Raw genomic sequence first — 14,917 nt, 5'->3', positions numbered from 1 at the left:
ACAAATTCATGTCCTGGTCCCAATTCTTTTAAGGCTTAGATCCCTGCCCCAAGTATCTCACAATCTAAACAAAGACACTGAACAAGTCTCGAGAGCAAAAATGCCAGAATGTCTTGCCTCTTGGAGGCCTCATTATTTCCAGTTTGCACAGAGAGGTAAGCCATGCAGGAAACACCAATCCATCTCCTCAGACAACTCAAGGATCAAAGTATGAAACAGACATAGTGATATGACCTGGTCCTTTAGTGAAAGATCCTTTTTATCGCTATAATAAATGTTTTTGAAAAAAAAAAGTTAGCTGAGTCAAATGCCAGGAATCATCCCCTTTACTGGAACACATTAAAATTAAAACACTATTTCGATAAAGCCAGTGAGGATATGTTCATTTTTAAATGAGAGCTGGTGTAGCATAACGGCTAAGAGGCTGAGCTATGAATCAGGAAGTCATCAGTTCAGCTGTTGCCTCTGCCATGGATTCATTAGGGGACCTTGGGCAAGCCATCCCCACCTCAGCCTCAGCTCGCTATCTGCAGTATGGGTGTATGGTGAGTGGGCACCACATGAACAGGAAGGGACTTGCTCCCAGAGTAAGCTTTGCCCTGTCCTGTTCTATTCCTTGGGGCTTGCCATTGCTCCTTTCTCACCCTCAGAGGTCTCAGCTTTGGATGGGTCACTTTGGCACTGTCATTTCCTGTGCTCCTCCTTCATCCTCCTGAGCAACAATTAGGGAAAGTTAGCCACAGTGTCAAACATTCCACATTCTGTTCAGATTTATTTATTTATATATATATATATATTTAAAATATTTATATACCACCCTTTTGCAAAACATCAGGATGGTGTACAGCAACATAAAAACATTTAAAAGCAATACAAAATAATCACTAAAATGACGGGCTACTCAAAAACATTTTAAAGAGCTTCATAGGCTGGTCAGCACAAACATTCTTTAAGAGATGCCTCAAAGATAAAAGCGAGGATGCTTGCCAAATCTCTGTGAGAAGAGTGTTCCATTGTATGGCACTAGTGACACTAAATGCCTGATTTCTAGCAGAGGCCAGTCAAGCTTCTGTAACGCAGGGGAGAACTAACAATGCTCCTCCAGATGATCTTAGTGATCAGGCTGAGATATACAGTAAGAGCTCAGGCAGTCCTTAAGATACCCTGAACGCAAGTTGTTCAGGGCTTTGTAAATCAACACAAGAGTCTGGCCTGGTAGCATATGGGCAGCCAGTGCAGATGTTTTAGCAGAGATGTCACATACAGTAGGGCCCCACTCATACGGTGGGTTACGTTCTGGACCCCCGCTGTAAAACGAAAACCGCTGTAAAGTGGAACTCATTGAATAGAATGGCGAACGATGCCCGAAAACTGCCGTAAAAGCGGAACAAGCGCCGTATGAGTGGGGCTTTAGTCTAATTGCGTCTAACTGAGACCGCTGTATTGGCGAATCGCTGTAAAGCGAAGTGCCATAAAGCGGGGCCCTACTGTACTGTTGACTGTTTGTCCCTACCAGCAGCCTAGCCACTGCATTATGAACCAGCTGGAGCTCCGGACGCTTCCAGTGATGGTGAGGGACGGATTGATCAAAATGCCCTCCAGTGGGTTCATCTCTTTGCCACTGTCATAACTGCCTATTCATTGGCCCTCTCCCGCTGGGCTGATTCTAAACTGGCACCACTTACCCAACAGAGAGAACAAGGCAAGCAGAGATTTCCACTGCTTCTTTTTGCTTGCACACTTGCAGAGGGCAGTAAACAGGCAGTGACAGGGAGGAGGAGGAGGAGGAGGAGGAGGAGGAAGAGTAGAAAGGTCAGGGGGCTGTGGGGGTGAGCAGCTGGGCCACATACTAGAATGTGAGTCTCAGCAGGTGTCCAATGATGCATGCTATGAAGAAACAAAAAGGACCCTGCATTAGCTCAGCTATGCCTAGTGCTGATCCTGACCCTGAATGGGGTCCCCCAAATGCTGCTTTCTCCTTCTGTGCCAGGAAACATTTCTCTTGCTGTGTAAATGTTGATCTCAAGTCCTGGAAGCCACATATTTGTCACTGCCCTCCAGGGGTCAGACTTGCTCTTTGTATGGATGCAGTCTCCTCACAGCTCTTTTGTGCTTGGTTTAGGGGAGAGAAGGGGGTTAGAATCAACAACTCTGCTCCTCAAAGAGACTTAGGGCCATCAGGAAAAAGAGAGAATGTAATGGCTCCTGTAACTTGATTCTAAGGCAGAAACTGAAATTACCTCCTCACAATAGGTGCATGGGGAATGGTGGGAAACATAACTGTTTAGTATCCAAGCCTATCTAACTTGGAGAGAAATATAGACAAGGTTCTTGGGCAAAATGACTTTATAGCAGCGATATACACAGCTGTTGGGCATTTTTAAAAGAATGTAACTCTTGTGGCTGTCATGTACTTTGGCTTTATTTTTACACCCAGTGGTCTGAGTGTCTGCTTGGGATAAGGTGTCTGCTTGGGATAAGGTACAGGCTCCTTTCTAAAACGGAGAGATGTCAGGGCTCATGCCTGCCTGAGTACCCTGTCATATCTCCTGGAAGCCCTAACCTATAGCCCCCATATGTGTGTGTGTGTGTGTGTGTGTGGATACTCAGTGATGAGTGGAAGATACTCTGTATATGCTCAGAAGCACTCTATTGCTGTTTCAAAGCACATGTTTATACCGGAAGTCTCATTCTGGGGCTGAGTCAGCATTTATGAACACCATGATTTTAAACATTTCAGTGCAACACTGTTGTGATCGCCTGATGAGGAACTGATGGTGTCTCCAGACGTCTCGGGGTTTGTATAGACTTGCCAGTGTGGTTTGTGTACTGGCAGCTGTGTTTTTCTTGGCGATATGAACTCTTCTCTGATGTCTTCATCCAAGCCAAGCCACATTTTGTACATGGTCTGGACCAAAGGGTTGTCGTCTGGTGATCTTCTCCTTCTATGTACAGTCACTCCACCACCCATTCATTAACTGCATTGACAGTGCCACCTGATTAACTGCTTTGGGGGATTTTTGGTGAGCAGCTGAAAATGCAAGGAGAGAAGAGGTGCACCCACAAAACCTTGCTACCTGGGCCACTTGCAGAACCCATCCACTACAGTTCTAGTGAAGCTATCACCACATTTTAGTTCTTTCATAGGCGCATGTGTGGTGGGGATTAGGGTAGAATAGCACAGGGGTGGGAAAGCTGTGGCCTGTGGGCCTAGGCCCAGCAGGCACCCCCATTTGACTCGCAAGGCTGCTTTGCTCAATCCATGCCCACCTGTCCTACACCTGATGTTACATAGGGTGTCTGTTGTGGGGGGGAAGCAAAGGTGCATCTGGGCCAAAAGGGAGTTTTCAGGTAGTGCCACTGAGCTGCAAAGCTCTGTGCAAAACAATAACAAAGTTTTACGACGATGTTATCTATACAGCTCATCAATGCTCCTGCACAGTCTCTTGTGTATGAGAAAAAATCGACGACAACCCAGTGCTTCATCCAGGCCGTTTTAAAAGTCTCTCTAGCAATCACTATTCACCAGTTGGACAACACTCTTCTTTCCCCTTTGTTGATGCTGCTGCTACTGCGAGTCCCCAAGTGCAAATGACTTTCTGGTTTTAATGAGAAAACAGCTGCGTTGGAGCAGCTCTGCTGTCGTCTCCTGCTGTGGTAATTGCCAGCTCTTGTATGTTATTTAGACTGGGATCTTTAGCTGCTTACATCTTGCTGTGTCGAGGGAGCTAATGGCTGAAGAAGACAGTGTGTTTGCAGCAGTCCCAGTAAGGGCTGCTTTGTGCCTTCCCCTCCGCCCCGCACACCCGTTGATATCTCTTGCCCCCTTCCATTGCGTTTGTTAATTCACTTAGTCTGAAGTAGGGATGGGAGACTCTATCAATTCTGGGTCCCCCCCCAGTTTTTCATTTCTCTAGTCTTAAGTTCAGTTTTCCACATCACTTTGTGATTTTTTTTAAAGGCCTCATGAAAATCCAACAGCATTTTAGAAGCGATTTCTCCTAATATACACATTTTTTGTATGCAATTTTGCCTAACGGATTTTGAAGGATGGCTGTGTTTTGGTTCTCATGCTGTTTCAGAAAGTGAGAATTAGGTAGGTTTACTGAATGCGCACTGAATCTAATTTCTCCCCCATCCTTATTCTGAAGTGCCCAAATGCCCAGGATGATACAGCTGTGGAATTCTAGCTGTAAGAGATGAGCCCTTCCAAAATTATTTTTCAGAAGAGACATTGATTTTGATAAACCAGTTTGAGGCATAAATCATGCTGACCTAATCTGTTACCTAATCAATTTTTTTTTTAACCAGTAAAGGGTCACTTCAGACAAATACCATTTTCAACTGTGAGAATTATTGTGGCAACATTGCTCCTTGTTTCCATCCCTTTCCTCACCATGCATGGACTCTAGACAACTTCATCCTTTAATGAAGAAAACTCAAATTCTTTCTTTGGAATAAATGCAGATGAAAAATAGATCTATTTTGCTTGTGTCATTAATGGTTCCACAAAATTTGGAACTTTTATTCTGCAAGTGCTTAGGATGCTGTTGGGGCATGATTGATCAGGAAGGTCAAAATGGAAACGCACAGGAGGCCAGAGATCTGAAGCCTTGCCATTCGACCACTTGAAGTCCTGCCCAGCTCACTTTTGTGTTTTGAGCTGAGGGCTAGAAACTTGGTTTTGTAAAGAAAAAGAAAAAAACAAAGCAAGGTGCATAGAGCACTGTTTTCATTGTATTATTTTTGGTGCCTGCTAAAAACTTCTTTGATACCTGGGCATGTAAATTCAACATGTGTTTTAATATGTAATTTTATTTTATAGTGTATATGTATTTTGAAAAAGTGTAGGTTTTTCAAGTGCTTTGATCTGGATTCCTGCACTCAGAGGAGGTTGGACTTGATGGCCTTATAGGCCCCTTCCAACTCTGCTATTCTATGATTCTATGTCAACTTGTTTTTAACATCTGGTTCTATTGGCAATTTTAATGCATATTTAATATTTTATGTAAACTGCTTAAAGATTAAGTGACATAGAAAATAAATACATAGAAAAAGGAATGGGATATTTGAATGCTGTTAGCTCCTTTCAGAAGACTGGATTTCAGGTAGGTCAGCCACACAGGAAAGATCCCGCGTCACAGGGGAGGCTGATAGTTAAAGATCAGTAGAGCTGTACCCCAGGAACCCAGAGCCTGAAGCCATCTTTCACTCCCCATTCTCTCACACTATAATCTCTTACTCTGCTACAAATCAGCACACAGAGGATTAAGCAGCTGTACTGATAAACCCCTACTTCATAAGTGAAAAAACCAAGACTAGTCTAAAAAAAAAAGTCAAATATGCCATGCTAGGAAGTTATCTGTAGCTAACCTCTTTAGCACAAAGCTATATTTAGATGCCCATTAGTGCTCCTTTGCCACTCCAGTGTAACCTTTATGAGGGCCAGCGGCTAATTATTACACTGTTTGCTTGCCCACACTGGTGCACTTAACCTGGGGAAACAAATCATTATTGGAGTGTGTATGTACTGTGCTGGCGGGTGTACTTAGCTGAGCACACTTGGCGGCTACAAGTACTGCTTTTATTTATACCCAGGGGGCACTCTCTGAACTCTCACCATGGCACAAGGGTAGCTGGCAAAGCACGTATTTGTGTGCCCAACAGTGCTGTTAGGCCAAGAGAATTAGTTTTTCTTAATTGCCCATCTTAAAACGGCAGGGCAGGTTCAAGGTATGGTGAAGAGACAGGCGAAGCAAAGCAATGTTGCTGTGGAACAATTGTTAAAAGAACTCAAAGTTACAATCAGTACTAAACATATGAATAGCCATTCATCCATACCATACATTTAAAGCACACAGCTGCCCCTCCCCAGAAAATCCTGGAAACTGTAGTTTACCCATCATAGAGCTGCAATTCCCAGCACCCTCAACAAACTACAGTTCTCAGGACTCTTTGGGGAAAGCCACGTGCTTTAAATCTAGGGCCTTCTCAGTGGTGGTCCCGAACTATGGAATAGTCTCCCCGAGGAGGTGCGCTTGGCGCCGACATTATCATCTTTTCGGCGCCAAGTTAAAACCTTTCTCTTCTCTGAGGCATTTTAATTCATTTTAATTATAAACTATTATAATTTGATTTTAGACTGTACAGTTTTTGTACAGTTTTTATATACTATGTTATACTATATTGTGTTATTTCTTATTGTATTTTTAATGTTCACCGCCCAGACAGCTGTTGCTAGTCGGGCGGTATATAAGCTTAATTAAATGAATAAATAATAAATGTATGGCATGCAAGTTTGAAATGAAAAGAGTCTCTGTTGTTAGTCACACCTCTTTCTGTTATTTTTAATAAAGTACAGACCACAAGGTGAAATGCACACAGGGTGCCTGCCACTTTGGGCTAGATGCTTGCTTACCTGTGCGGAACCTTTCCTTCTGAATTGTTGTTATTCGGCTCCCTAGAGTGGTCCTCATTACCATCTTTGCAAGACAGATGTTGCTTCTGGCACATGCTATGGAGAAAGGGGGGATATTTAAATAATCAGATTTGATGTGTGTGTGTGTGTCTGTGTAAAACACAGACACAACTGTAACAAAGTTTTACAAAATTTACAATATCAGCTTCTAAATGGACACCCCCCCCCACGTTTTTCAAAGTCAAGACTTCAGAGTCGGACCTTTGGACCCAAGAAGTAATTATAAAGAAAAAGGCTCCTTTGAGCATTTTATTATTCCCTTTCCTTTACCTCTGAGCAACATCACTCGCTACAGTAAGGAAGAAGGGCTTCTAAGTATGATGGGAGCCTTGGGTCTCCTCTTATTACAAACATAGTGAGAGAAGATCCCAATTTTGCTAGCCCTGGAAACAGCAGTGGGTCTTTTGAAAACCAGCTGTTGTATTTTACTGTGCCTGGACTAGAGAGACAGATGGTTTTAGTATGAAGTCCTGACATGTATGAATGTCTCACAATTGAAGGGATTGTTAGGAGTGGCTCTCTGGATAAGAATAAGGACACTCAATTTCTTTACTATCTTTCACTCAGGAGAGGAAATTTTATTTGAAATTTAGTGATGTTGTCCCTTTACTGTATGCCGTTGAACTGTGTTTGTTGAAATATGACTTGTATTTTTTTCCTTTGACATGTGATGAATTGTGGTAGCCTATGGCTTTGAGCAATAGAGATTCATTTCATTTCATTCATTCAATTTAATTTAATTTCATTTACTAAGCTCTCTCAAACATGAGATCTCTCATCCTTTAGATAAGGAATACAGCACTGAATGTGGCCCTCCTGGCCTTTCTGTCTGGCCCTTGGGATTCTTCCCAGGCAACACCATCACCAGTTCTGCTCTGCACTCTCCTCCCTTAGGGATTTTGCCTGGGTGGAGGATGGAGAGATTTGTGTGTGTATGCATGTAACAATGGACAGGATGAATTAGAATCCATTGTAGTTGAGCAACACGTCCCTTACAATTTTTTTTCTTTTGAAAGAAAATCAGACTGTACTGTACAGATGTTCTTCTTGAGTGTGACTTGCAACTAATGGGGCTGCTTTGATTGATGGGTAGATGAAGGAGGAGGTTTATTAGTTGCTGTTTTTATAATGCACAAATACATGGAAAGGCTATTATTTTGGACAAAAATATTATTAAAAAACAAGATTGATTGTTTTACAGTGTTACAAATTGATTGTTTTACAATGTTATTGTTAAGAAGTACAAAACAGGAGGAGTTTTTGCATTCAGAAGGCTGCCCTGCATCAGAAGGTGTTTCAAATAGCATGGTCAACTTTCAATGCAGTGTTTCTTAAAACTTTTAAAAAGTTTTTAAAAACTGTTCTTGGTTTGTCAGTTGCACCTCAAATACCTTATAACAGGGATGAATCATGCATGCAAAACATGCATCAGAACCAATAGGCTATAGATTGAGTTTCAAAAATAAGGTATTCAACAGCTGAACAAGTGGAGGGAAAACAAAGTATGTTTCTCAGAGGGGATGCCATATCTGAAAAATCATCTCACCCCTTACATACTCAGTTGATCACTGCATTCTGCAGGTGAGGGCCTCCTGTAGATACTATTTCATCAGGAAGTCTGTTCCACACAACATAGGAAGTGGACCTTTAGTGCTGAGGCACCCACGCTTTAGAATTCTGTCTTTGTTGTCCTTTTGGCGCCTACTGAAGACCTTCCTCTTTCAACAAGCCTTCTAAGTAAATACCTTATCCCAGGTTGCATCTGTATTATAATTGTTTTTAAGATTTTTAAAAATATTTTTGTTAAGATTTTTTACAAGATTTTTGGTGTTTTGTTGTTTGCTGCCCTGGGCTCCCTTTGGGGGGAGGGGCAGGATATAAATGTAATCATCATCATCAACACCACAGATGGCCCCAGAGCAAGATCTTTGTACGCTGCACATATTTATATAATTGAATGTGAAGTTCTCCCCATGCTTATCTATAGAACAAATGTTTGTCACTGGATGTGATGACTTCCTGAGTAGATCCACCTAAAGCAATATGTGCAAAGCAGCCTTAACATAGATCCTGAAGAATCCAATAACAAGAGTCTTGGGCTTCTCCAGCACCATGCTTGAGATTACCTCTCCCATCTCAGTCAGGGAAGCTGTTGAGCAGCGGGGGGTGGGGGTGGGCAGTACACCAATAGCAACCCCAGACTGTCTTTATGGCCCAACACAGGGTACAGATGCACAAAGTCTGCCTAATTTTGGAGAGGTTTCCTGATGGTGACCTCAAAGACCACACCAATTTCTCTCCAGAGGAGCAGAGGGAAAATGCACCCTCTGGCCTAGATTGGTCCTACACCTACATCAAGTACCCAGGCAGGCATAGCTGAGTCAGTTCAACCCCCACCTAGCTCACCAGCCCAGCTCCCAGTGATACATACTGGGTTGGCTTCCTCACCATACAAAATGGTGCCTTCTGCAGGTGGCAATCAGTGGTAATATTGTTTGTATTGTCTGGACATATTTGCAGCAATTTGTGATTTAAAAAAATCTGCATGAAATTTCTTCAGCATTTTAGTGTGAATTTATCCCAATAAACACATTTTTTGTAGGTAGTTTTGACTAATGTACACATTTTTGCAAGCAATTTGTCCTAATATGATTAATTTTTGTATGTTATTTTCAGTAATATATTTCTTTTTATGCACATTTTCCCTAATACAGTGCCTTGCAAAAGTACTCAGACCCCTGACCAATGCTCTCATATTACTGAATTACAAATGATACATTGTAATTTTGTTGTGTATGATATTTTATTTTGAAACACTGAAACTCAAAATCAATTATTGTAAGGTGACATTGGTTTTATGTTGGGAAATGTTTGTAAGAAACATTAAAAACTGAAACATGTTGCTTGTATAAGTATTCAACTCCCACATGTTTATATTTGTTAGAGCCACCTTTCACTGTAATAACAGCATTAAGTCTTTTGGGGTAGGTGTGTACTAGCTTTACACACAGTCTTGGAGGGATTTTGGCCCATTCTTCTTGGCAGATCTGTTCCAGGTTGTTCAGGTTGGTTGGATGTCGCTTGTGGACCACAATTTTAAAAGAGCACCACAGATTCTCAATGGGATTGAGATCAGGACTTTGACTGGGCCATTGTAGGACATTCACCTTTTTGTTCTTGAGCCACTCCAGTGTTGCTTTGGCCGTATGCTTGGGATCATTGTCCTGCTGAAAAGTGAATTTGCTCCCAAGCTTCAGTTTTTTAGCAGACTGAAGCAGGTTCTCTTGCAGTATTTCCCTGTATTTTGCTCCATCGATTTTTCTTTCAATTTTAACAAGATGCCCAGTACCTGCTGATGAGAAGTATTCCATAGCATGATGCTGCCACCACCATACTTTACTGTAGGGATGGTGTGTCTTGAGGCATGGGCAGGGTTAGGTTTGCACCATACATATCGCTTTGAGTTTTGGCTAAAAAGCTGTGTCTTGGTCTCATCTGGCCACAAAACCTTTTCCCACATTGCAGCTGGGGCTCTCTCATGCTTTCTGACAAACTCCAGATGTGCTTTCAGATGGTGCTTTTTGAGTAATGGCTTCTTTCTTCCCACCCTCCCATACAGGTCAGTATTATGCAAAGCTCTTGATATGGTTGACTGGTGCGCCATTATTCCGCTCCCAGCCACTGAACTCTGTAGCTTCTTCAAAGTGATAGTTGGCCTCCTTCTTGTTCGAGTGCTGAGTTTTGAGGAACGGCCTTTTCTTGGCAGTGCCTGGGTGGTGTGATGCAGCTTCCACTTCCTGATCATTGACCCAACTGTGCTCACTGGGATACCCAAACACTTGGATATTAGTTTGTACCCTTTTCCTAATCTATGCATTTGTGTTACATTATCTCTCACTTCTGTAGCATGGTCTTCGGTCTTAATTTTCCTTCAGATCCTCAGCCTGACCAATGATCCTTCAACAGTGGGGTTTTTATCCCGACAATGTGACAGCAACTTTAATGGTTCACAGGTGGAGGTCAATGGTACAGTAACTGTGTCCTCGATAGGGCAGTTTCTTTCATCTGTGTAAACTGGGAACTTCCACAGCACAGGGGTTGAATACTTATGCAAGCAACATGTTTCAGGTTTTTTTATGTTTCTTACAAACATTTCGCAACATAAAACCAATGTCACCTTACAATAATTGATTTTGAGTTTCAATGTTTCAAAATAAAATATCATATACAACAAAATTACAATGTACCATTTGTAATTCAGTAATATGAGAGCATTGGTCAGCGGTCGTTGAGAAAATCCAGGTCATAATTATGCTTAGAATATAATTATACTTAAAATGTGTATTGATATGTAATGCTGAACCAAAGTATAGCTATGTTAGAGGTCTCAAGGCCTTATAAAAACTTGGAATGAAATACGCTGAGAAACTGGCAAAGAAAAACAGAAGGTTAGCTTAGATACATGTATCTTGTTAGGAGAACAATGTTAGCTTGAAAATATGTATCTTATCTTGTTGACGTAGTTATCATAAGTATTTTGTTATCTTATTGACTGGATGGTAGATGTTATTGACTGGATGGTAGATGTTATTGACGTAGATATTAGATGTTATTGACAAAGATATTATTGATATAGATGAGAATGACATACAGCCAAAAAGTTGTAGCCTTTTCTAAGTTTCATTTTGTTGCATCTTCTAAAAAGCATAGTGTGCAAAAACAAAGTAAAATAATGTATAAAAGCAGACCTGTGCCAGTGATGGCCAGACAACTTACTTTGATGCATAAGCATAGTAAGGTGTCTCTATTCTCGAGAATAAAACTTAGTTGAACCCTCGACTGACTAACTTCTCATTCTTGGTTGGTTATCAGAGACAGCCTACCAGGGAAAACGAACAGCATTTTTGCAACAGTCTGAGTACTTTTGCAACTCTGTACAGGAATACCCCGCATTAACGTACGCAATGTGTCCAGAGCGAGTACGTAAACCGAAAATGTACTTAAAGTGAAGCACTACCTTTTTTCACTTATAGATGCATGTACTGCACTGCAATCGTCATATATGGGCATAACTGATGTAAATAACACATTTATAACTAAAATAAACACAGCAGGCCTTATTTTGACAGTACATACTGTACGCAAGTTTGTAGTTGGAAACTGATTGCGCGGTGGCGTCAAACCGTTAAGTGTCCGTTCTTGCGAAGCGAGCGTACGTAAACAGGGGAATGGTGCTACTGTAAATATGTCCGTACACGTGAGCATCCGTAAAGTGAAGCTCCGTATAGCGGGGTATTCCTGTATATCCACTTTTGTAAACATTGGTTGGTTGGAGAACTGCATTGCAAAATGCAGACAAGAGCACATTTTGATGGATGGCTATGTTTTGGTTCTCCTATTGTTTCAGAAAGTGCAAATTTGATAGATTTGGCTTTAAATGCAAACTGAATCAAATTTCTTCCCCATCACTGCCACACGCTGACAAGTCCCCCATAAAATATGGAATGACTTTCCACATAAATAGTGGCTGCTGATGTAATGGGAAAAACACTTGACATTTTGATGAAGACAATGTTGTCTGGACACTGCAAAAAAAACCTTGCATGTATAAGTCGCAATGAATCCACAATGAACTCATGTTTGGAAGTGCTCTTAGACTGCAATAGTACACATATTTACAAGGGAGAAAGCCCCAATTATCACAGTGAGATTTACTCATGAGCTAGAGGGAGCCCCAGCTGACGAAGCGTCAAGGCAAGTTAAGCAGCAGAGCGAAAAGAGGGTAAGTACCTCCCATTTATTTCATTCTTTAATTGAATTAAAACAGCTCAGAGCAATAAGTAATAAGGGCAGCCTAAGGTCACCCTGAGCTAGGAGCCAAATCCTGGAAGAACCTATATCTTAGGAGACAGATCCTAGGAGAAGGAAGCCTATAGAAAGCTAGTTTTCAACACCACCCTAAGCAGGAAAGCTTCAGGGGACACTGTAAACAAGGCTAAATTCCAGTCGGAGAGAAGGGGAAAAAGGAAACTCCACCAATACATACAGGGAGAGAGTCAGCTCAGTCTTTGCTAAAAAGGGCAGCTTTAGCCTTCCTGAAACACAACCACAACCCGTTTCCCTAGGTTAAAGAAAGGTCAGGCTGTTCTAGGTGGGAAAACATTGTTCAGGGTTGTTAAAACAAAAAGGGATTGCGAAGAGCTCCAAAAAGACCTCTCCAAACTGAGAAAAATGGCAAATGCAATTCAATATAAACAAGTGTAAAATTATGCATATTGGAGCAAAAAATCTGAATTTCACACATACGCTCATGGGGTCTGATCTGGCGGTGACCAACCAGAAGAGAGACCTCGGGGTTGTAGTGGACAGCACGATGAAAATGTCGACCCAGTGTGTGGCAGCTGTGAAAAAGGCAAATTCCATGCTAGGGATAATTAGGAAAGGTATTGAAAATAAAACAGCCGATATCATAATGCCGTTGTATAAATCTATGGTGCGGCCGCATTTGGAATACTGTGTACAGTTCTGGTCGCCTCATCTCAAAAAGGATATTATAGAGTTGGAAAAGGTTCAGAAGAGGGCAACCAGAATGATCAAGGGGATGGAGCGACTCCCTTATGAGGAAAGGTTGCAGCATTTGGGGCTTTTTAGTTTAGAGAAAAGGCGGGTCAGAGGAGACATGACAGAAGTGTATAAAATTATGCATGGCCTTGAGAAAGTGGATAGAGAAAAGTTCTTCTCCCTCTCTCATAATACTAGAACTCGTGGACATTCAAAGAAGCTGAATGTTGGAAGATTCAGGACAGACAAAAGGAAATACTTTTTTACTCAGCGCATAGTCAAACTATGGAATTTGCTCCCACAAGATGCAGTAATGGCCACCAGCTTGGATGGCTTTAAAAGAAGATTAGACAAATTCATGGAGGACAGGGCTATCAATGACTACTAGCCATGATGGCTGTGCTGTGCCACCCTAGTCAGAGGCAGCATGCTTCTGAAAACCAGTTGCCGGAAGCCTCAGGAGGGGAGAGTGTTCTTGCACTCGGGTCCTGCTTGCGGGCTTCCACCAGGCACCTTGTTGGCCACCGTGAGAACAGGATGCTGGACTAGATGGGCCACTGGCCTGATCCAGCAGGCTCTTCTTATGTTCTTATGTTCTTACTTAAATGCAAATTGAATTGCACTGTCAGGCAGCAATATTATGCACATTTACTTGAGAGTCCATCAGCTTAATCAATCAGTCTATAAGCAGTTTATATATGTAAAATATTAATTAAAACCTATTAATAAAAATCAAATCTTTTTAAAAAAACCCTAAGTGATCAGGGGCATCTTTTTCTTATATATTACTGTGATTTACACCCTACTTTTCAGACTATAAATCCTTCCAAAGTAGCTTAAAAATTCATTTTTATTTGACCAAAATGTTAAATCGACTGAAATATAGCATAAAAAAGTAGCAAAATGTTGTATCCTTGTCATCATTGTTGAGCAATGTTTAGGTTTCCGTGTGGTTTTTAGCTCTTTATGTGTTAAACAATTTGCCAATGTTTGTTAATTTCTTCTTATATTGGTTTTTAATCAATGTTTAAATGTTTAATTTTACTGTATGGATGATGTTTTAATCTGTGCATTGCCTATAAAACGACTAATAAATATAAACAATAAATGTGTGCGCATGTGAAATCTCTTCAGGGATGAACCTTGGGATTTGAAACTGACTGTATGTTACTAAACAGAACAAAGAACTCAACAAACAATTTCGTTCAACAAGAATAACTAACGTTTGTTAATTATCTCACAGATAATTCGGGTACTGCGCATGCGCTTCAACGAAGCTTTTCCCACACACAAAGTCGCGCAACGGTTTTTCCCGCTCTTTCCGCCACACGGCTAACCTCCGACTCTCGCGCGTGTACACTAGTCACAAACCCTACCCGAAGAGCTTTTCTCAGGACTCCTTTTCCCCCTCCCATATATTAACTCATAATTCCTCGCACGCACGCGCATTATGCTCCCGAGCAGACCATACCACTCCCGGTTTGTACTAGAGGGGGAGCCATTCATCTTCTTCTCAAAATCTATAAACCGGGAGCTCACTTGGAAAACTTCGAGAGGAAAGAACCAAAGATAGACACTTATTTTTTCCCTTTTCGCCGTTTCTCTGAAGAGGAGAGTTCCGCAGCAGCACGAGCCCCATCAAACCACAGCCCTCCCTTCTCCGTCGCTCGGGATGGCTCGCTCCGAGCTCGCGGCTCCAGCCTGCCGCTGCTGAGGGGGAAAAGGGCGCCGCCATTTTGTCGGCAGGAAGGAAAAGCAGAGGCCTGTGAGCTTCTCTCCTCCTCCTCCTCCTCCTCGCGCGGCAACAGGGGCCGGCAGCCGTCGCCGTCTTTTGTTTATCGGCTTTGTCCACTTCAGGGCCTCGCGCCCCCGGTAAGC

The 14,917-nt window shown here is 42.0% G+C and overlaps 1 protein-coding gene and 1 long non-coding RNA gene across 2 annotated transcripts in view; one reads left to right on the top strand and one right to left on the bottom strand.

The window, feature by feature from the left end:
* Positions 1 to 652: 652 nt before the first annotated feature.
* Positions 653 to 14,574, bottom strand: LOC133372592 (uncharacterized). Its single transcript, XR_009759514.1, has 3 exons — positions 14,263 to 14,574; positions 6,419 to 6,514; positions 653 to 712 (listed from the first exon to the last, which is right to left on the bottom strand). It is a non-coding gene; the product is annotated as an uncharacterized LOC133372592 (long non-coding RNA).
* TARDBP (TAR DNA binding protein) overlaps positions 14,477 to 14,917 on the top strand; it is a 44,941-nt gene continuing 44,500 nt past the window's right edge. Inside the window, exon 1 of the mRNA XM_061601408.1 lies at positions 14,477 to 14,911. The gene's annotated coding sequence lies outside the window, so the exon portion shown is untranslated. The remainder of the gene's footprint in view (positions 14,912 to 14,917) is intronic.

This window comes from Rhineura floridana, chromosome 18 (genome assembly GCF_030035675.1).
Source record: "Rhineura floridana isolate rRhiFlo1 chromosome 18, rRhiFlo1.hap2, whole genome shotgun sequence".
Classification (NCBI taxonomy): Eukaryota; Metazoa; Chordata; class Lepidosauria; order Squamata; family Rhineuridae; genus Rhineura; species Rhineura floridana.
The sequence above is the reverse complement of the archived record's forward strand: the minus strand, read 5'-3'. Positions and strand labels throughout refer to the sequence as shown.